Genomic DNA, 23,758 nt, shown 5'->3' with positions numbered 1-23,758 from the left:
TAAAATCTCTAGTTGGGTGGTGATGCGACTCAGCAGGTCTTGCTCTTCTGATGCCTCCTGTGGTTGGACTCTATGATTGGCTGTTGCAGTCACTGGGGTTGGTTGGGCCGAGCTTGTTTCCTCTGACTCGTTTACTCTTGCTTGCATGCGTAGCTTCTTGTCTTTAAGGCGGGCTACTTCGACTGCCAACTCATATGTTGCAGGAAACCTTCCCTTCACCTTCTCTCTAAGCGGCGACCATAGACCAGCAATGAAACGGTCCTTCTTTAGGAAACTAGGCGCTCCTTCACCTTCCTCCAACGAGGCAACCCATCTCTCCCATAAGTCCACAAATTTAGACTCGTAGGTGGCATACTCTAGCAGGCCTCCCCGCTTTAATTCTGTCAGTAATTGCCATAGCCTCTCCGAGGTTATGCCTCCACCAAACCTCTTTAAAAAAGCAGCCATTAACACATCCCATGCATTCTTGGTGACCTGGGGCAATGCATTATACCAGGACTTAGCCTCTACTTTCATCAGTAGAGGAAAAATTCTAAGTCGTGAAGCGTTGTCATCTTTGTTGAAGACGATACAAGCAATGTCGAAATCATCCAAAAAGTCGGTGGTGAGATCCTCTCCCTTCTTTCCACTGAACGTGGGGAAAGAAACACTTGCCATGGTAGTGACTCAGGACATTACAAATCTCTTTTTCTTTTTTTTCTTTTTTTTTTAACATTACATTAACAGTAGCGGCTCATAGCAGCTTTTTACAGGGGTGGGTGGATAGGTTAAAACAAGATAAAGATAGAAACATTAAAGGAATGATGGTAATCTAATATGGGGAGAATGATAGGGTTCGGGGAATTGAGGATTTCTCCTAGTACCGCCGCACCGAATAGGTGTACGATCTTCTATTGGTAGAAGACTTTCCTATCTACATAGATATTCACATGCATATGTTGCAAGAATCTGAACGGGAATGCCGTTGGCCCGTTTTCCATCATGCACAGAGGATGAAATACTTACTTATACTCTTACCGTGCCAGTGTTGATGAGTCGGCACATCCACAAGAGGCCGTCGCCTTTCATGGGCTCTACCTTTCCTTCGTTGCTCAGCACGTACGGGGTGATGGCGACGCGTCTGACCACTCTCAGCCTCTTGGCTAACAACAATTGCAGGTAATTTCCGTAGTCGGCGTGTTGCATGAATTCTACTCCATTCAGTTGCAACTCGTCCCCAGCCCACTGGGTTTCTCCCGTGGTAGAGAGCTTCTTCAGGATAAGTTGTACAAGGAGAGGAGGAAGATCCTCCACTCTCTTTCCAAAACAGCGAGAGCAGTAGCCGAATCACTCTTCTCTAGGACATGGGAATCTTCTTACCACTTCTTCTTCCGGATTGTCGAAGTGGATTGGTAGCACTCGCATGCGCCGTGCAAATCGGTAGGCGACCTTTCGCCGCTTAGCTTCGGATGACTTCCTGTTTGGCAAACTGGGTACAACCCGGCTTTCTGAGCTTGAAGCACTTGCTTGGCCAGATGCTTCTCCCTTCGGGGTCATGTGTTTCCAGACTGGCTTATCTTCTCCTTGCCTTTGGCTCGAGTAGCCCCTTTAGGCCACTTTGGAGTTATAACTTTGACTGTAGTTTCTTTAGGAAAAAGAGGTCTCACCGTTTGCTTCCCTTCCTTGATGTGAATGACTTCTTTGCGATGAATGTCGATGTAGATGACTTCAGCCCTTTCGCTGCCTTCGTTGCTGGCACTCATTGACAGTGTGCCTTGGTTGACAACAGTGATGGCACTTCACCGACCTCCCACCTGATGCTCTCAATTTATAGTTAGAACGAGTGACACGAGATGGAGAATTTACCTCTTGAATGCTGACGACACTGCAGCCTGGCAGTAGCACCTCAATGAAGGCGGCTAGTGCCTCCTTCGTCTCTTCTTCTTCCGTCCTCCAGTTAAAAAATTCCTTCAGCCATTCGTCCATGATTGATAGTGGGCGTCACTTTCAACATTGTAAACTGAAGGGTCTTAGATGCCCTCCGTGGGGGCACCAAATGAACGGGAGCAAAGAGAACCCCGAACCCCGACGGCCTCTAAAACACCGGGGACCGAATGGCGCGCCTCGAGCTTGTCATGGTAAAGCAAACAGGGGGCACCACCTAGCTTCAGCGGCTAGGACGCAAACAACACACAACCATAACAAAGTTTTCATCCAAGAGAGATGGATGCTTGGGAGTAATGATGAAGAGGAAAGGGAATGAGATCAAGTGAGAGAGAGAGAGAGAGAGAGAGAGAGAGAGAGAGAGTGAGGGAGGAGGTATAGCGGCTTAGTACTTAGGCACCACAAAAGGATGGCGAATCCGTACACCTCACATGGGCAAAACATTGCAAGAAAACATACTCACAAAACCTCAAGCTTTATTTAGAGAATAAGGCGATGAAATAGGGAGCATAGGGTAGGGGAATGAGAAGGGAGAGAGTGGTAGAGCACATGGCGGATAGGTAGGAGTTGATGGCAACCCACTGAAGACTATAAAGTTCTATTTTTGGAGGAATGTGAATTGTTAAAACCTTCACAAAAGAATGTGCTATATAGCACAACCCACTGAAGACTATAAAGTTCTAGTTTTGGAGGAATGTGAATTGTTAAAACCTTCACAAAAGAATGAAATTGCATGCACAATATTGCCAATAGTGGAAATGAAGGCCGAAATGACCTCAAATCAAAATTGTGACAAGATCAAAGAATTGTCCCAAAGATTATGTCACCCTGTAAACACTCACTCAAAATCACCAATTGGAGAACATCAATGGAAAGGGTGTTGGTTGTGTGTATATGTGCCAGAACAGCAGTCTCATGAGAGAGAGACTAAGAGAGAGAGATGGGTTGATGAAAAAAAAGTGAGAGGTGACATGGAGAATAAAGTAATTACAAGAGGGGAGAGAGGGGAGTGTGTTCAGAGGTGAATCTGTGTACAGATATGTGTGAACACAAGAAAAATCAGGTAACCACCGGGTGGGGATGGGTCTGTGGGCACCTTTTTCAATGAAACTGAGTGTGTGTGAGTGTGGGGGAGGTTATTTAGCTACAAGACAAGAGACATGGCGCCCTCTAGAGAGAGAGGGGGGTATTTGGGTCATGGGATATGATAGGAGAGAGAAAGAGGGGGTGGGGTATACTATTTTGGAAGATAGGGTAAGTTGCATGTGAGTTAGGGTGCATTATTGGTGAGTTATAATGCATTATTGGTGAGAGGTGGGGTAGCTTGAGGGGAGAGAGAAAGGAGAAAGGACAAGGGGAAGAGAGAGGGGGTTGACCTTTTGAGTGGAGGAGAGGAAAAGGGACACACGGCGGGGCATCAGTGAAGAAAAAGGAGGCAAGGTGGGGATGGGCTGCCCCGCAGGCATGAGGTGGCCTATTTTACCTTTCTCATATATTTACATAATCATACTTTATTTTTTTTCTTACTTTTTCCAATGCCTTTTATCACTCCCTCCTAAGAGGAGGTTTCCATGGGGTGGGGACGAGAGAAGAGGGGTATGGGAGCTTGGCTTGTGAAAAGCCCCCATCAGTGCCTTCCCCGTCGAAGAATAAACCGTATCATTTTAGACAAATTCCACCAAAAAAATTTCCCGTTGAGTCTTCTGATCAAAGATGTAAGACTTCAATAAATCCAGAACAATTGAATTTGCAATCTCAGATCGCCCATCTGTCTGCGGGTGGAAGGATGACGAGAACTGCAACCGTGTGGCAATGTTCTCCCAAATAGCACTTTAAAACAAACTCGTGAATCGGGAATCTTTGTCAGAGACTATTGTCTCAGGCATGCCATGTAATTGAAATATCTGTGCAATGAACAGTCTCTCTAAATGGTCCGGCTTGACTGTTTTCTTCACTAGAATGAAGTGAACTTGCTTGCTAAATCTGCCAATGACAGTCCAAATGCCATCGTGCTCTGGGTCTTCGGGAGATCAAAGACAATGGCACTCAGTCAAAACCTTTTCTCTCAACGGCTGTGTAACACACAACATCGTTTTCTTCATTAAGTAGCCATCCCGTATGGAATACCCTACCACTATTTCCCCAGTTTGTATGCCAGTGAAAACATCGGAAAAAACTAGATCGGTGGCGTACTGATCAACCATATCCTCGACGCTTCTATGATGAATCGCGGAAATAGCCAAGACTAGGGGCTTCTGCATCTGCCACTAGGTTTTTTTGTTCCTGAACGTGGACAATCTAGAAGTGAAACTGTGACAAGATGTTAGCCCACAACATCTGCTGTAACAGACTTGGACACTCCAAGTCAAGAATCAACCGCGACAGCACCAAATAACCACTTCAAAACAATTCACAGATCACAATAGATTTACACTGGCCCGGCGGAGTTCCGTGCCTAGAGAAATTGGCCCCAAAGACTGGCGCCCCTTTCGGTATTTCTTTTTATATTAATCAGTTCAAAGTACAAGAGAGTGGGTCGGGATTCACTCTCAGACTTTGCATCCAGATGCTCTGAGAAGTGAGGCCCTCACCACTAATTTAAAGGTTCCAAGGGATGCCCAAAAGCAGAGCCCCAAAAGCTTTCCAATTAAAAGCATAAGAGCTCAAAAGCTCTTCTCTCTCAAGCTCTTCTCTTTTTTTTTATAAAAAAAAAACATTCTCTTCCTTTCTCTTGCGTAGAGTAAAAAGCAAGATTCGCGTATCATCATTATTATAAATAAATAAATTAAAAAAAAAAACAGCCTCCACGATTTTTGGAAATTAGGGTTTTTGGCAGAAATTAGGGTTTGTAGGAATTTTAGGGTTTGTGGCAAAAATTAGGGTTTCTGTTGTCCGCCACGTCATCACTTTGTGACATACCCCCCTCTTGAAAGCATTGTAATCGACCGTGATTACGCCTGCAAAACCGACAAAAGCCATAAACTGTCTTAGCAGACACTGACTGTTAGTACCTACGTACTAGGAACACACATCTAGCACATGTACAAAATCGAGTCACATCACACGACATCACATGACATTCAACATTCATTCGGATCTTAGACCATGATTTATCAGCAATGTAGCTAGCAATCACATCTAGGTCCAATCGGGACCTCATCGATGTCCGATTGACTAACCCCTATTGCAACCATGTCTATTCGAGATCAATCGGACCAAAATGCTGCAGTCATTTCGTCTATCAGTTCTTGCACTCAAAAGAAGTCAAGAACAAATCAGTATCATTATCAGGAATTCCATTTCATAAAGTCATCCAGCAGAATACTGTCAGCTCTCAGTATCCCTGAAGCTCAAAGAGACATCAGTGACTTTAGTATCAAAATCAAGGCATCTGTTGACAAGGGAGCGGAGTGACTCCCCTCTTGTGCATCCCACTGCACCAGATCTCCGGCCAAGCTGAATTCTGGGTTCCGTTTGGAGTAGACTATGCTAAACCAAAACATCGAGGTAAAGTTTCACAATTCGAGGAGTATCTGCTAGGTCCTCGTCCTCCATCCACTTCGCATCAAATGCAAGAAAGTTCTTGAACTTAACCAAGAACCGCCTTCAGACTTTACCCTTATTCTTCGTATCCTTATGTGCCAAAATCTGTTCAGGAACAAGGATCTCCTTGTTTTCGTCCACTTCGGGTTGCTTATCAGGCTCCCCATCATCAGGCACATCACCTTTAAAAGGTTTCAAGAGACTCACATGGAAGGCATTGTGAATCCTCCAATTATCTGGTAGTTTCAATCGGAAGGAGACATCATTTATCTTTTCAGTAATCTGGAAAGGGCTGTAGTATCGCATACTAAGCTTTAGAAAAAGCCTCTCCTTTCCCTTTTTCTTTCGTAGGCGTGCCTTCTCAAAACGTAAGAGCACCCAATCATCCTCCTTCAGTTTCAAGTCGCAACGATGGCGATACGCTGCCTTTTTCTGTCGTTCTTGAGACTTCTGCAAAGTCTCACGAACCTTGGCAAAAGCCGTATCCAAATCTCGCGAATATTCATCCGCTTCAAATATCTAATCTTTCGTGCTCAGGAAGGATGGAACCTTCGCAACACTTTCAACAATCTTAAATGGCGCCTTCCCCGTCGAAGAGTGTATCGTGTTATTGTAGACAAATTCCACCAAGGTAAGTATCTTTCCCATTGAGTCTTCTGATCCGAGATACAAGACTTCAATAAATTTAAAACCACTGAATTGGCAATCTCAGATTGTCCGTGAGTCTGCAAGTGGAACGATTACGAGAACTGCAATTGTGTGCCAATGTTCTCCCAAATTGCCTTCCAAAACAAACTTATAAATTTGGGGTCTCTGTCGAAGACAATCGTCTCAGACGTGCCATGTAATCAGAAAATCATTGTGATCATTCTGTGTTCTCGGGAGATCAAAAATAAAATCCATTTCAATACTTTTCTAGGGGCGGGTGGGTATGTGTAAAGGCTTTAACAATCCCTGTGCCTTATGCCTGTCAAACTTGACCTTCTGGCATACCAAGCAACTGCGCACAAACTCTTCGACATCTTTCTTGAGTCTCGGCCAAAAGAAATATCTCTCTACCCCTTTCATGGTGGTAGCAATGCCGCGGTGACCCGTAAAAGGTGGACAGTGGCATTCAGTCATAACCTTTTCCCTCAACGGTTGTGCAACGCACAACATAGTCTTTTTCATCAAGTAGCCTTTCCGAAGGGAGTATCCAGCTACTGTCTCCCCATCCCGTATCCGTGTGAAAATATCTGCAAAATCTGTGTCTGTGGCATACTGATCCACCATATCCTCGAAGCTCTTATGATGTATCGCGGAAATAGCCAGAACCAATGGTTTCCGAGACAAAGCATCTGCCACCACATTCTTATGTCCCTGCACATGGACAATCTGGAAGTGGAACTGTGACAAGATGTTCGCCCACCGCATCTGCTTTTCCGAAAGCTGCTTCTGTGACAAGAAGTAGCACAAACTCTGATGGTCTGTAAAGATAGTAAAATCCGCTCCAAGTAGGTAATGCCGCCACTGAGTAAGAGCATGGACAACCGCCAAAAGCTCTTTCTCATAAATCTGTGCTGTCATCTCCGGCCTAGAGAACAAACGGCTCTCGTAAGCTATGACATGGCCTTCTTGCATCAAGACCGCACGCAAACTACGACCACAAGCATCACAATATACTTCAAATGACTTCTGCAAGTCCGGCAAAGTCAAAATATGTCCCGTAGTCAATTTCTCTTTCAATGTCTGAAAGGTAGTCACCTCTGTGGGTCCCCATGAGAAAGGTACTCCTTTCTGTGTCAAGATATGCAAAGGGGAAGCAACCTCTGCAAACTTTCGTATGAACTGCCTGTAGTACGAACATAGTCCCAAGAAGCTTCCAACTTCATGGACATTCTTCCAATCGGGCCAATCACGTATAGTCTCTATCTTGGCCGAATCCACTTGCACTCTTGCTGCTGCTGCTGAGACAAAGTGTCTCAAAAAGTGTATCTCTGAAGCAGACGATCTCTGTGTTCTGCCTCATTCTTGGAGAAAACAATGATATCATCAAAGAAAGTGCCAACAAATAGCCCGTGCTCTCGAAAAATCCTGTCCATCATCCGGTTAAATGTTGCAGGAGCATTGGTTAAACCAAAAGGCATCACCAAAAAACTCAAATAACCCAAAAGTCGTCCGAAAAGCTGTCTTGTAGACGTCTTCCGGCGCGATTCGGATTTGATGATATCCACTCTTCAAGTCAATCCTGCTAAAGCACGAGGATCCATGTATCCTGTCGAGTATATCATCGATCCTAGGAATCGGAAATCTGTTCTTGATGGTGATTTTGTTGAGAGTTCTATAATCGATGCACATTCTCCAAGATCCGTCTTTCTTTAAATCCAACAACAGTGGAGAGCAATACGGTGAAGTACTATGCTGGACAAGACCCTTTTCCAAGAGGTCTTTCACTGGGTTCATAATCTTTTCATTTTGTACTCGGCTCACACGGTAAGGTGACCGGTTCGGTGGCGTGCTTCCAGGTATCAGATCAATGGTTTGATCTTCAAGCCCTCTAAAAAGTAATTGGCATGAGTGTGGAGAAAAATCTTGGCATTCTTTTGTTCAGGTCAAAACATATTCAACCTTTATCCATCATTCAGTTCTCTCCCAAAAGAATGAGTAAAGAACTGAAGTTCATCAGGTACATTCTCTGAGCCCCTCATTTGTCAAAGTCGCTTTCTCGGCCCGGTAGTCAACCACGGCGTAGTTCTTGTGGTACCAAGGGATCCTGAGTAGAAAGTCACTCGCGTGCCCTGAACACCCCTGTCATTGCAAACGAAGTTTGCCAATGCTCGGTGTAGTGGCAACATCCCATCCGAGTGCTAATCGAACTACCTCCGCTTGTGGCGTCAGTCTGTCGGGCCTAATTCCAAATCGAGCCGCCAATTCCAAGTGAAAAGAAGTTGGCCTTGGCTCCTTCAAAAGAGCTTCCTGATCCTTCACTTTACCCCAAAAGCGGCAAAGTTTGTACTTTCATTCATTAGATTCGGTGCAGGTCCCACGCCATGTGGTACCAGTTCTACTTTTCTATCTGCCTTTTTTGCCACGTTCCTTAGCTACTCTCGAACTCTCAGGCCTATCGTCCTCTTTATCATGTTGTTCTTTCTATGCCTTTTTAGGGCACTTCGCGGAGATATGTCCATGTTCCCCGCATCCAAAGCACTTCCCCTCTCTGATGAAGCGAGCTCTCTCCTCAGGAGTAAGCTTGGGTCGTGCATCCTTTTCTCTGGGTTGCTCTTTTTCTTTCTACTTTCATTCCCAGAAGTCTGTTCGGCTCGTTGTGTCATGGCCTCATCTGTGGGGTAGGTTAGACTGCCAGAGTGAATGGCAAAGCCCCGCTTCGCATGACTCATTAACTCCTGAATAGAAGCTGACTTCTGTTCCAAGCAGTGATCTCAGATCTCTGTAGGTAGACCCAAGGTAAACCGCTCAATCTGTTCTCTGAACGAGATCTTCTTAAATGAAGAGGCGGGTAGAAAAGAGCTCGAGAATCTTTCACAATAAGCATTGATTGTATCTTTCTTGGTCATCCGAAGATGGTTCCAAGCAGCTCGTACATCTCGTTCATATTCTTGCGTCAACCAAGAAGAAATAAAAATCTTTTTAAATTTCAGCCATTTAACTGGCCCACTCTTGTTTAAAAGAAGCGTGGACCACCAAGTACGAGCATTCCCCTTAAAGCAAGAGGCAACTCTCTGAATCTTGAAGTGCTCTAAATAGCGTCCTCCCGCGAAAGCGATGTCAAACTGCTGTATAAAAGACAGCCTTCGAAGCATCTGAGTATCCTGAAAAAGTATCAAACTTGATCGAGTAGCCACCTTCCTTAAACTCTCGGACTTTCTTTCTTTTATCTTCGAGAAAGTCATACTAGTTAGCTTTGTAAAAATTCTTCTTGTTCGCAAAAAAGTTTCTATCATCGGAATCTGAGCTGTCTGTAGACGAGTCCTCAGTAGAACTGTCAGTCTCTGAGCGAGATGTAGCCTTCTTTGCCTTTTTCTTGCCCTTTCCGAAGCTTTGTTTCTTGCTTCGCTTTTTACCTTTTTTGTCTTCTTCGCTCGAGTCTGAAGAGCTAGAAGAACTGTCAGAAGAAGAAGAAGAAGAACTGGGTAAGCCTTCAAACTTGACACGCTTCTTCTGTTTCTTAGCCCTGTCGAATGTCGACCGACGACCCAAATATCTCGGGAAGTCAGTGCCTTTCTTCTGCTTTTTGTCGTTCTTTTTGTCTTTCTTTTGCATGTCGAAAAGCTTAGCAATCTGTGCATCAACCACGTTCTCTAGTTCCTTCTCCGTATATTTCCGGGAGACAAAAGGTTTCTTGAGAGCGGGTTTCGGGAGTGGTGCTGTGGTTCTCTGCCACTCCGTCTGTACCTCTTCCAAAGAGGTCTAGTTCGTATATTTTTCCATCTTCGGGTCCTTGGCAAACTTGAGCATCATCTTTGTTGCATCGCCAATCAATTGACGACGCTCCGTCTCTTGTTGCTCCGCCTGAGTAGGCCTAGGCGGGCCATACTCCGTGCCGGAATCTTCGTTGTGATCCCTGCCCGCATCTCCAGATGCAGAGGGAGTCAACTGATCATTGCCTGAAGCCATAGGTGCCGCGGAAAAAAAATTGGGGATCGGATTTCTCGTAGAAGAGAAATTGGCCGTGCTCTGATACCACTGTAACAGACTTGGACACTCCAAGTCAAGAATCAACCGCGACAGCACCAAATAACCACTTCAAAACAATTCACAGATCACAATAGATTTGCACTGGCCCGGCGGAGTTCCGTGCCTAGAGATATTGGCCCCAAAGACTGGCGCCCCTTTCGGTATTCTTTTTATATTAATCAGTTCAAAGTACAAGGGAGTGGGTCGGGATTCACTCTCAGACTCTGCATCCAGATGCTCTGAGAAGTGAGGCCCTCACAACTAATTTAAAGGTTACAAGAGATGCCCAAAAGCAGAGCCCCAAAAGCTTTTCAGTTAAAAGCATAAGAGCTCAAAAGCTCCTCTCTCTCAAGCTCTTCTCTTTTTTTTATTAAAAAAAAAACATTCTCTTCCTTTCTCTTGCGTAGAGTAAAAAGCAAGATTCGCGTCGCTCATCATTATTATAAATAAATAAATAAAAAAACAGCCTCCATGATTTTTGGAAATAAGGGTTTCTAGCAGAAATTAGGGTTTGCAGGAATTTTAGGGTTTTTGGCAGAAATTAGGGTTTCTGTTGTTCGCCACGTCATCACTTTGTGACATCTGCTTTTCTGAAAGCTGCTTCTGTGACAAGAAGTAGCGTAAACTCTGATGATTAGTAAAGACTGTGAAATCGGCTCCGAGTAGGTAATGTCGCCACTGAGTAAGAGCATAGATTACTGCTAATAGCTCTTCTGTGCTGTCAATTCTGGCCTTGAAAACAATCTGCTTTCATAAGCAATCACATGGCCTTCTTGCATTAAGACCGCTCCCAGACTACGACCACAAGCATCACAATAAACTTCGAATGGCTTTTGTGTATGGCAAAGCCAACACTGGTCCAGTAGTCAGTTTTTCCTTAAGTGTCTGAAAGGCAGTCATCTCTGTCGATTCCCAGGAGAAAGGGACTCCTTTCTGAGTCAAGATGTGCAAAGGGAAAGCTACCTCTGCAAACTTCCGAATGAACCGCCGGTAGTAAGAACACAAGCCCAGAAAGCTTCTAACTTCATGAACATTCTTCAAGTTTGGCCAATCGCGAATAGTCTCAATCTTGGCCGGGTCTCCTGCTGCCGAGGTGATGTGTCCTAGAAAGTGTATTTCCGGGAAGAAAAACTCGCTCTTCTTGGCATTGATTACCAATTTGTGATCATGCAATACCTGAAAGACCTGTAGCAGATGGTGTCGATGTTCTGCTTCATCCTTGGAGAAGACTATAATATCATCAAATAAAGTGTCCACAAAAGATTAATACTCTCGGAAAATCCTATCCATCATTTAGTTAAAAGTCGTTGGAGCATTGGTAAGTCTAAAAGGCATCACCAAAAATTCATATAAACCAAAGCTTGTCCGAAAGGCTGTCTTGTAGACATCTCCTGGAGCTATCGGATATGATGATATCCGCTTTTCAAATCAATCCTGCTGAAACAAGAGGATCCCTAAAGTCCGTCAAGAATATCATCGATCCTTGGAATCGGAAATCTGTTCTTGATAGTGATTTTATTGAGAGCTCTATAATCAATGCACATTCTCCAAGATCCGTCTTTCTTTAGTACCAATAAAACCGGAGAACAGTAGGGTGAAGTACTCGGCTGAATAAGACCCTTTTCAAGAAGGTCTTTCACTTGGTTCATGATTTCTTCATTCTCGGCTCTCGGCTAACATGGTAAGGGGGCAGGTTCGGTGGTGTGCTTCCAGGAATCAGATCAATAGTATGGTCCTCAGGACAAGATGGGGGTAACTCGCCTAGCAGGCCTTCAGAGAAACAATCAGATGTGTGTGGAGAAAATCGTGGCGTTCTTTGTTTAGTTCGGACATGTTCGTTCAATGTTCATCATTCAACTCTTTCAAATAGACGAGTAAACAAATAGACTGGATTTTATTAGTTTTGAAATGGCCTAAGTATTGATGAAACGAAAGTAGCATATAGCAATATACATTGCCTTACAGTACTTTGTATGCACTCTAATCCACATGTATCTTGTCTCCTCATCCTTGCGGACATCCTGTATCAGATAGTGCAACTCCTTAAAAAGCATTGCTACTTCTCCTGAACTATCGGTACTATACTCAATGCGTGCCTTTTTCTTGTACGCAAACTCTCATTGATATGGGAAGTATGCTAGCAGGACCCAGATACTGCTCTACCTGGTATCTAGTCTTAGAGCTTGATGACGCTTCCACATTGCTAGCTTCAAGTAGGTTGAGAGTAGAGAGAGAGAGAGGGGGGGGGGGGGGGGGGGGGGAACAGTCCGTAGATGGGAATCGAGACTGACGGCTGTACTGGTAATTACCAGGCCAGTTACTATGGTAAGTGCACAATGGACATTCAGTCAAAGACCCAGTGCGACACCTATAAATAGGGGCCATTACTTCATTTGACGGGGCATGATTTAGGGAGTGACATGCTGATGTATTGTACTATTGAGTCTACTATCTTGGAGCTCATTGTGCTCTTGTATTCTCTAATCGATAAGCTCAGAGTAGTCCTTCAGCTCACACTGTACTTTGTTCCAGTTGTACTGATCTGATCTTAATATAATCCAGTTCCAATTCCAGTTGTAGTCTGTGTCATTTCCATTTCAGTACTATTCCCAGTTCCATTTCAATGTCAGTGTGTTTGTTCTATCTCTTGTCTAAATTCTGTCTATAAGTGACAACTAACTTTCAACCCAAACTGGAATAGCTGTCTGACTAGACAAGCTCATTCCATTTTGGTAATCACGGTGGCTTGAGTTGAATTACTCTTGACAGTGAATCACTTTCCCAGTTGGGGTTCTAAAGTTCGAGTTCATGACGAATTCCAGAGCAACATGGTAGCACGACTTCCAGGAGACTTACTGCAGTTCATGATCAAGTCTCTTATACCGACACAGATTATGGATATGGCGTGAGTGAATCTAGAAGACATCAAACCACAGGAGTTGATAGGTGCTGTGAGTCACGTAAGCCTTGGAGAACAGCTCAAAGTATAGTCCAGAATGAAGAAGCACTGTATACGGATATTGATGGAGATTTTCTTTAGAAGTGGGTTAAGTTCTTATCTGAACCATTTTGGAAATGCAAGTATTGTCATTTCAGACGTCATTCGAAGTGTTGAGTGTTCTGTCAAATACACTAAATGGTGATCTTTTCAATGGCATCATGCTTGTTCATATGAGGATCTTATGGCAATATTGGAAGCTGTCAAGCAATGGTGGCAGCAATCCCCGATCCAAAATATTCAACGAGGCCAGAGGTGTAATCATTTTCAGAGGAGAGGTCACAAGGTTTCTAATGCTGAGGATTGTCCATACTTAATCCTTTAGACTTTGGTAGATATAGAGACACAAGTCGAGCACCAATTGGATGAAGATATCGAGATCCAAATGGAGTTCTCCAAATCATCCAAATCATCATGTGAATCATTAATCGATTTTGATTCAGGGCAGCAGAGTCAGCATGATTCAAAGAATTTCATCAGCAATTGCAGATGGTAGAAATGAATGTTCCATAGCTAGATGACGATTGGTCGCCTTTGTCATCTGTTATGAGTGGTCTTAATTTGAGGGAGGTGTACGTTAGCAGTAGAGAAATGGACTGGTCTCTAGTTCAGTTTCAGCCCAATAAGTCTGATGTCAATCGGGAACTCCATGTTCCAAGAGAGTATGATGTTTCTTAAGGTATTATGTGATCACAACTGTGGAAGCCTGTCTCTCGTGTTGTATGATGGGAGGAACACCAGTTCCATGAGTGAAGGTAATTTTTGAGCAGATGGAGACACGATTTACAAAAAAGGAGGTAATGATGTTCGAGAAGGAAGAAAATGTACTCATCACAGAGGGGAGAAGGGTGCTAGACCAATGCAATACGGAAGATAGTGGTGAAGATGGTTGTGATCAGGGGCTAGTGGAAGAACCTCAACTGTCTGAGGATGGAGGATTGGATTTGAGAACTTCCAGCAACCAGTGTGAGGACCAGTATCAGGCTCTAGAAAACTAGTACCAAGTTCAGACATATTCCAGTAGCAGATCAGAACAAATCAATGATAAAGGAGCAATTGCGGGTGACGGAATCGATCTGGATACTATTAGGACAGATGGAGATATTCACGAGACAATGACTGGAGTACAAGGTTTTACCGTACATACATACAGATGCCATCCGTACGGTATGGATCTGTACCGTACGGATTGCATCCGTATGGTGCAGTTTTAAAAAAAAAACAATTTCGGCTAGTTGTCTTGGGAGAGCGAGAGACTTGAGTCTCTTGACTAAGAACTCCGTTGGGTTTTTTCCAGTATTATTCATGCTATGTAATAGTTTTAACTTTTGGCATTTGCAGCTTGCTAGTTTATGAGCTTTTGTAGTTGGCATCAGACATTGGTCATGATTGATATGTCATTCTCATGCCGTGATGATTGTAGTGTTGAGTTTTGTATTTGTAGTATTTTGATAATCATTAGTCAATCTTTGGATCTTCACTCTTGTATGATGTACATTGTCTCTTACCTTAAAATGCTATGTTGCTTTTAAGTTTATGGTATTGAGTTTGTCATGCTATTGCTGAAATCTAGTATTTTGTCCCATGTTTGTATCATGGACCATGGTAGGTCACTTGATTGATGTTTAATGCAGGTAGGCCTTTTTATTTAGCCATATAGATTGATAGTTTATATATTTGTAGGCTTCTGTTGTGAAATTTATTTATTTATTTCTAATTTTCAAGGGTTTTTTACTAATAGTTTTTACGTACCTTAAACCTCAATCCATACAAGACTACGTACCTTACGTATAGAATTTACGTTTGGTTCCACCTTGCTGCAGTCTAAATTATTAGACTGTTGATAACCAAAAACTTTTTAGTTTCAGATTGGGTAAACCTGGACAAGGGTTTGAATCGGTTTTATGACAGAAATTCAGACTTAGGCAAGGCTTTGAATATGTCATATAGCAAACCAGTGTAACTAAGGGTAACGCAGTCCCAACAACAGCAACCAGTAGACTATTTGGGTAGGATTTCAATTCAGGCACTAGTGAAATTTGAAACATGTAATGGAAACCAGCTGGATATAATGACCAAATCACTAAGAGAATCTCGTTAGTAATAATGATAAAGACCGACCATTGCATGAACGACACGTCATAGATGATGCACATAAACTCGAGGCGGGAAAGGAGTGGAGCATTCATGGCGAGAGTGCATATAACTATGAGAAGAGTGCACAATCCTTCACTTCACCCTCAGAGACTTGCACGACTCGCTCTCTGGGCTGCAGAGCTTCCTCCGCCTTCGTCTGTGGGAGCACCCTCGACACAACAACCTTCGTCTTTTCTTACACCTTCTCCTTCAACTGTGGTTGTTGTGTTATCAAAAACCCCAAGGTGCTCCTATTTCGAATCTCCAACATCAACAAGTGAGAACTCTCTTTCTACACAAGATTGCTCGCATGATCCGTGCATGGGCAGACAGAAACAGAAAGTATCAGAAAAGATGCAGGCGACCATGGATGAGATGATTGCACAGACGGATGCACTCTTGAATTCAATGGCAGAAATTTCATGTTCAGTGCTCACTAGAAGATTGGTAAGTATGTGTTCCAGTAAAAAGAACAGGAGCTTATCAAATTTTGAAATTTAGAGGTCGAGATGGAAGCCACAAAGACTGACCAAGGTACAATTACAGAGGGTTGTGTAGCTGCCATCCAGTCAGGACTCAGGATGGAATCCAATCATGAATGCCATAGGGCAAATGATGGAGACCCAAGGGTCAACTTCTAGTTCAGAAATGTCTGCTTTAAAGGAGGAACTACAATGCACTAAGGCGGAAGCTGATGAATTGAAGAAGGAAAAAGTAGAATGGAAGAAATAGATACTGCAATATCAAATTGATCAGAATAAGAATGCCAGGATGATCTCTACCCTCCAAAGGAAGATAGAGCATTTGACGGCTGATAATGCAGTAATGGAAGAAGAAAAGAAAGTAGTTGAGCAAATAGCAGAAAGGTTCAAAAGAATGCTGAACAGCAAAGGGGCTGCTTTCAGTACGCTCGAAAAAGGTTATACTGGAGAAGTACGTCTATCAGTCCCTAGTCGATATCACTAATACGGATAGAGACCTGTGACTTTGAATTTGAGCGATCTGCAAAAGTTCGTTGCATCTATCTAGTCTTACCTGCAGGACAAAGCCAAGGAATACAACACCACTTTGGTTAATGAAGCACTTGTGGAATACATAAGGAACCAGGACCAAGTCGATGAAGATTATGAAAAGGATGAAGAAGAAGACCCTAAGGATGATGGTGCAAGTCCCAATGATCAAGGAGACGAGGACAAGGATGATGATGTTGATGACACCCCACCTCCTCCACCACCAGGATCAGCAGCAGGGGGGTCAGGGACCAATGGTGGACAAGGCTTTGATGAAAAGGAAGACTTGGAAGCTCGTGGTCAAACACAAACAAACGAATGTACTGGAGCTAGCCTGCCCCAGCAGCAGATTTAGCAGAGCATCCAACAACAATCATGAAGGCAACAATCTGGATCAGCAGTTCAAAGCCTGGATAAAGGTAAGCAAATTATCCCGGATTTAGATTCGGATTTGGACACAGACCCAAACTTCTCTACTGAACTGTTGGCACTAAATAAGGGATTGAGGAAGCAAAAGACAACCGAGACTCGGGAGTTTTTGCATGATGAGACAATTTGTCCTGATTTAGAGTAGTTGATCAAGTATCATGATCAAACCACTTGTGAGTTGCCTCCACACCCCAGCTGCATTCAGGTGCTGGAAAGAGTTTCAGGTGACGATGTGGTGGATAATCCGCACATAAAAGAACCTTCTATTGTGAATCTTCAGAGTTTATGCATACAGTTAGAAATTCTACTAGGTGATAAACCCACATATTGATGCATGAAGAATATCAGGGTCCAAACCAAGGAGACGTTGATAAAAATGCAGATTGGGTGAGAAGTACTAAACTAGAAAATCAGGATGTTGCCAGAAAATAATGCCATCAATAGCAAAGATGTAAAAACTCGCATGACACTGAGAGAGCAGGGATGCATTTGAAGAGCCTCTTTCATCTCGTCAGAATATTCAGAAAGATGCTTCAAGAAGTTTGTTCCTGATTCGCCGATCTTATTGTATGCACTGCCAATTAAAGAGGATGAATTTCTTCGTTTTTTATACGCTCGCTGCTGCTGTTCGTACACCCTCGCCATCGCCATCTGCCCCAGCCTTCCGCCCGCGCTCACTTTGCCCCATGCAGGCTGCCACGCTGAGGTAACCCGCCTGACGTCCTGCCCTGCAATCCCCCCCCCCCCCCCCCCCCCCCCCCCCTCTCCCCCTCCCCCACCCTTTTCTGTCGCTCACTGGTTTGCTCACCTGAGCTTGGCCTTGGTGTTGTTTCCCAGTGGCAACGACTTTGCCATTCACCTCATTCACCTCATTTTACTTCTTCTTCGACGCTCTCGTCCGCCTTCGCCCGTCTTCACTTCGCCCGTCTTCATAGCAGCAGACATAGATGGAGGCCGACCTTCTACAGCTTAGCAGCACTAGGTTCCGATTGGGAACCATTTTGACCCCCTTCAGCAGGACCCGCCTGAGGAGGCTCCGTCCACTTAAGTTCCTCCACCTCCACCTCCTCCTCCTCCTCCCTCAGACGCTGTGGCTCCGCCTCCCCCTCCCCCAGCTCCACCTTCGCCTCCTGTTCCTCCTCTCTCCCCGGTGGGGCCCACAGCCTCATCTCCCGACCCCTCCACCACTCGTCCTCAGACGTAGGAGACTGGACACGTGTCTCCCGCGAGGCGATCTCTTGGTAGTGCTTTCGCTACGAGCCGCATGACTTGAGAGGGATAGCCCCACTTGAGGTGCCTTTTTTGGTGCAGACTTCTCCTTTTGCAGCAGTCCCTAGAGGTTGATTAGCTTGACATTCGCAGACACTTGGACTTCTTCGACTACAGTTTCACACGGTTTGTAGGTGACTCTTCTCCTGACCTGGAGGAGGCTTGCTTTCGAGTCCACGTCCTCTTTCTTGCAGCTAGAGGCATTGAGGCTTCGGACGTAGCGGTATGTTTCTCCTTTCCGCTCTGCGGTAGAGAAATCACAGAGTGGACCCAACACACAGTTCTTGACTGGCTCCAGATTCAGGCTACTGAGTTCTCACACCACACAGGGGACCTAGGGGTGACAGATCTGGTGTAGACACTTTGGCCTCTTGCCAAGTGCAATGTGACGCCTACGGATGCAGCGGGTTGCAGGCACGTTGTGGTGCATTTCTTTGCTGACACCCCGAGTCCTCCTTGTTATGTATTTGTACATGAAGATTCTTGGACAGAGGATATAGCCCTTCGGGCTGCACGCTCGGGTTGGGCCTGGGCGGGACAGTCACTTCTTTCACGCTTGTCTAGAGGTCGTTCGGACGTGGATTAATCCCCATCCAAACTGGCCTCAAAGATAGCGAGGTTGGCTGCAGTGGCAGGATCTTTTTTCTCTCACTGACTCCATGAGGATAATCTCATGGAATGTGCAGGGATTAGGAGGGTCCTAGTTTCAACGTCAGAGGGGTTGGCTACGTCAGGAGCTTCAGAGATGCCTTGTGGGTGGTGAGATTGACATTCTTATGCTACAGGAGCATCATCTTTGTGAGAGCGCATTAGATGGTGTGGTCAGATTTTGCGTGGTCGCTATGAGACGTTTTGGTTAGCTGCATTTGGACCTAGAGGCATCCGGGGTGGGGTATGTATGACTTTTGTGGATTCTTTGCAGCAGCAGGCCATTGTTAGCAGAGGGATTATTGTGCTAGGCAGGGCTCAATGGATTACTATGCAGGTTTAGGGTTGCCTCATGGGCTTCCTGAACATCAGTGTGGCGAGTGCACGTGTAGAGTTTTGGTCTCATATTGTAGAGTCTCTGTCGCAGGCAGAGCACTGGTGCATTGGGGGTGACTTTAACATGTTGGAGGACCCCTCTGACAAGATTGGATGTAGCCATATTCTGTGCATGGAGTTGAGTTTGCAGCTTGGGAGAGGTTATGTATGAGACTGCGGGTTTCAGATGTGTGGCAGCATTCTAGCTTTGTGAGGCCTCCAGACAGCCAAGCCTTCTCTCGTTCCGGACCGCAGAATGGGAGGAGTGAATCTATCTCGGATAGATCGTTTTCTACACTAGTGACCACTTTTGTGACTTGGGTGGATCACTTTGCATTCTTGCTGGGACTTCTTTTTCGGACCATACACCAGTGATCCTCACAGTGATAGATAGACAGAGGAGGGGGAGCACGATGCTTCGCATCTCTGAGAGGGTCTTGCTGCACTCTGCGCTCAGAGCGCGAGTGGTGGCTCTTTGGACTGAGGGCTTAGACATGCAAGACTCCCCTGTTGACAGAGTGGCCTTTGGACTTGCTCAGCTGAATCGTCTATTTCTCCAGGAGTCTGCAGCTCGCCTGTGGCTGCAGCGAGAGAGGAGGAGCAACGTCTCTGATGAGGCGTTGCTTCCTTGCAGAGCATGCAAGAGCAGCATCCAGACAATCCTTGGTTGGAGGAGCAGTTGCAGTAGGCTCGCCAGGAGCTTGCCAGCACTGAGGAGAGGCGCCAGCAGTTTGCTTTTCATCGACAAGCATCTCAGTGGACCCACGTGGGTGACAAAGTGACAGGGGCTTTCTTTGAGACAGTGGGGCCCCGACATGCGCATGCCAAGGTCAGCCAGTTGAGGAGGCCTGACGGGCCAATTGCTTCAGAGCCAGAGAACACGCGTGTAGTTGCTACCGACTTTTACCGTGACCTGCTGTCAGCAGAGCCTCAGTCAAAGCGTCAAGATGCATGCAGAGAGCAGGTTTGGGCATAGATGCCTTGTCTTGTGAGTGAGGAGATGCGCCAGAGGCTTGAGCTACCTCTTCAGGTAGAGGAGCTCCACACAGCCCTCACAGCACTTCCCCGTGGTAGCTGTCCAGGTGAGGATGGTTTGACTCCCAGCTTTTTCTTAGAGTACTGGGATTTGCTTGGCTCAGATCTCTGCAACGCTTTTCAGTACATCCTACACACAGGAGAGATGCTTGATAGCATGAGTGAGGGTGTGATTTACCTCATTCCCAAGGAGGGTGGCTCCTTGGATGAGATTTGACAGTGGCAGCCCATCACCATCCTCAACTCAGCCTACAAAATTCTTGCCAAGGCTCTAAGTTTGAGGATTCAACCACTTCTAGAGAGCATCATACATGGGACACAGACAGGTTTTTTCAAGGAGCGTAGTATCCTTGACAACATCTTTACTTTCTGGGAGGCATCTGCCCTCGCACGCCTTTGTGGTGAGGATTTGGTGATACTTCTTCTCGATTTTGAGAAGGCCTACGATAGAGTTGACTGGGAATTTTTGGAGGGCACTCTACGCAGGATGGGCTTCTCAGATGCCTGGATCAGAGGTGTCAGCTCTTTACACACGGGCACACAGTTAGGTACTTTTGTGAGGTGGTAGAGGAGATCGTTTCATGCTCACACGTTTGGTCAGACAGGGCTGCCCTCCTGTCCCCTTCCTCTTTCTGTTCTATGCTGAGGCGATGAGCAAGTTTCTGGTTTCAGAGTAGGTTGGTCTACGTGGCTTAGCACTCCCTATTCGGGGAGATGTGCTATTGGATGCTGAGTTTGCAGACAACTCAGCCTTCTACTTGGAGGGCCAGGAGGCAAACCTTTAGAGGTGTGAGCAGGCTCTTGAGACCTTTTGTTGCGCATCAGACGCATTGATCAACTGGAAAAAGATAGTGGCTTTCTCGGTTGGTAGTGCTCCTACTTCTGATTGGCTGTCAGGTGACGGTTTCAGATGGATTCACCCAAGGACTGCAGTTCGATACTTGGGCTGTCAGGTTGGCTTGGACTTGTCTCTTGAGCAGCAGATTGCTCCCCTCCTCTTGTCCATCAGGAGGAAGAAGTTGTTACATTGGAGCTCCGCACGACTTTCTCTGGCAAGCAGAGTTGTAGTGGCCAACCAGGTGTTGTTGGCTACTATGTGATACATCACTTCTTGTTGGATCTTTTCAAGTTCTTGCATCAGCCAGGTAGAGAGGTTGATCAGGAACTTCCTTTGGTTAAGGCGTGACACTCAGATAGCCCGGGCCAAAGTGGTATGGCAGGTCATCACTCTTCCCTATTCTCAGGGAGGGTTGGGGATCATAGACCTAGCACAGCAGAATAGAGTCCTTCTTGGGAAGTTTTTTGTCAAAGGATTACTTCCAGGGGAGAAGCCCTTGAAGGAGTTTTTGCTTCAACGGCTTAGTGCTAGAGTGCCTTAGGCTGGAGGCCCCTGGCGACCTTCGAGAAGATGGATTTTCACAGAGATGCGCAGAGTTGGCTTGAGTAGGAGACTGGAGGACCGTTTTTCTTTGAGTCTGCTCCGCTCCTGGGAGCAGCTGCGGAGAGGCCTAGAGCAGCATCAGCCTACTTGCACGGAGAAGCGCCTAAGACAGCCCCTTGTTTGGAACCCCATGGTTAGCACTCAGAGAGGCCACTTGGTTGGTAGTAGGCCTCATGTTTCTTGGGGTCCCATGGCAGAGGGTCCGGCACACACTTTAGGTGACTGGCTACAGTTTTCAGGCTTGTCAGAGGAGCTTCACAGTATCCAACTACACAGGGCATGAGAGGGGTGCAGAGCATGTGTCAGGACATCACAGAGGTAGTACCAAAAAGTGGCTCACATCTCTCGAGTCAACAGCTCCCAGATGGATGGGGACCTTCACGCAACTGGAGGTTCTCATCGCAGTTCGGGCTTGCTCAAAGACTGTACCCTCCCTGTTTTTTGAGCTACAGGGTGAGGGTCGTTTACACCGAGTTTCAGTAGAGGCTCCACAGGTGGCAGAGTGCTGTTTTCAGAGGATCCGAGTTGTGGGCATCTGTGGGAGGACTTGTGTCATAGATCCTGACCCAGCAGCTCCCAGCAGCTCTTGAGACTGGCCACTGGAGGGTGTGGGCTTGGGAGAGCTGTCCACTAGCACGAGTGCAGTGGGATCCTGGAGAGTGGTTGTGGAGGGACCCTTTCTCCTCAACCGACCATCCAGGTGTCCCTTTCTTTCAGTACAGTGTTCGACTGGGACATCACATACTGGCAGCACAGGCGAGGTTGTGGGACTCCAGACAGCCTCGGCGAGTCACTTTGTTCCAGTGGCTGGTTGCACATCGAGCTACAGCAGTTGGGAGCTGGCTTATACATAGTGGTCTCTTGGCAACATGTGCAGCTTGTGACCATCCTGTGGAGAGTCAGCGTCATTGTCTTTGGGATTGTACTTTGGCACAGCAGGTTTGGCTTCATGTCCTTCGACTAATGCTAGCTCTTTACACGGCACGGCAGTACACTTGGGGGGTAGCTGCTTGGTCCACTCACGGGCCCGGCACTTCAGTTTGAGCTATCCTCCACCAGCAGGATGATAGTGATGGAGGGGGGTTGACCTACACTTGAGCCTGCTACAGAGCTTACTCTACAAGAGTGGTGCAGTGAGAGAGAGGAGTGTTGGGAGCTCATCTGCGGACCCTTTCTTTCAATAAGTGTTCTTTCGAACACTGTACCCTTTCTTTCAGTACAGTGTTCGACTGGGACGTCACATACTAGCAGCACGGGCGAGGTTGTGGGACTCCAGACAGCCGCGGCGAGTCACTTTGTTCTAGTGGCTGGTTGCACATCGAGCTACAACAGTTGGGAGCTGGCTTATACATAATGGTCTCTCAGTAGCATGCGCAGCTTGTGACCATCCTGTGGAGAGTCAGTGTCATTGTCTTTGGGATTGTGTCACAAAGTGATGACGTGGCGGACAACAGAAACCCTAATTTCTGCCAGAAACCCTAAAATTCCTGCAAACCCTAATTTTTGCCAAAAACCCTGATTTCCGGAAATCGCGGAGGCGGATTTTTTTTTAATTTATTTTTATTTTTTTTAATAAATTGGGAAATTTTGAGCGACGCAAATCTCAGCTTTTCGCTTTGATTTGGGAGAAAGAAAGAGAAAAAGAGAACTTGCTTTTTACTGACTCTCATTGAGAGAGAGAGAGAGAATCTGCTTTTGCTTTCAAGCTTTTGGGGCTCTGCTTTTGGGCATCCCTTGTAACCTTTAAATAAGTGGTGAGGGCTTCACTTCTCAGAGCATCTGGACGCAGAGTCTGAGAGTGAAACCCTAGCCACTCTCTTGTACTTTGATTTGATTAATATAAAAAGAAATACCGAAAGGGGCGCCAGTCTTTGGGGCCAATATCTCTAGGCACGGAACTCCGCCGGGCCAGTGTACATCTATTGTGATCTGTGACTTGTTTTGAAGTGATTATTTGGTGATGTCGCGGTTGATTCTTGACTTGGAGTGTCCAAGTCTGTTACAGTGGTATCAGAGCACGGCCGATTTCTCTTCTACGGGAAATCCGATCCCCGAATTTTTTTTTCCGCGGCACCTATGGCTTCAGGCAATGATCAGTCGACTCCCTCTGCATCTGGGGATGCGGGCTGGGATCACAACGAAGATTCAGACAGAGAGTATGGCCCGCCTCGGCCTACTCAGGCGGAGCAAAGAGGGATGGAGCGTCGTCAATTGATTGGCGATGCAACAAAGATGATGCTCAATTTTGCCAAGGACCCGAAGATGGCAAAATATATG

General features: G+C 45.8%; 1 pseudogene across 1 annotated transcript in view; it reads left to right on the top strand.

The window, feature by feature from the left end:
- LOC147438810 (uncharacterized) overlaps nucleotides 1-14,647 on the top strand; it is a 41,264-nt pseudogene extending 26,617 nt beyond the window's left edge. Inside the window, exon 2 of the transcript XR_015184452.1 lies at nucleotides 12,910-14,647. The product of XR_015184452.1 is annotated as an uncharacterized LOC147438810 (transcript). The remainder of the gene's footprint in view (nucleotides 1-12,909) is intronic.
- Nucleotides 14,648-23,758: the final 9,111 nt, after the last annotated feature.

Source organism: Adiantum capillus-veneris, chromosome 16 (genome assembly GCF_014529385.1).
Source record: "Adiantum capillus-veneris isolate H3 chromosome 16, ASM1452938v2, whole genome shotgun sequence".
NCBI lineage: Eukaryota > Viridiplantae > Streptophyta > Polypodiopsida > Polypodiales > Pteridaceae > Adiantum > Adiantum capillus-veneris.
This window is presented reverse-complemented; position numbering and strand designations above follow the sequence as displayed.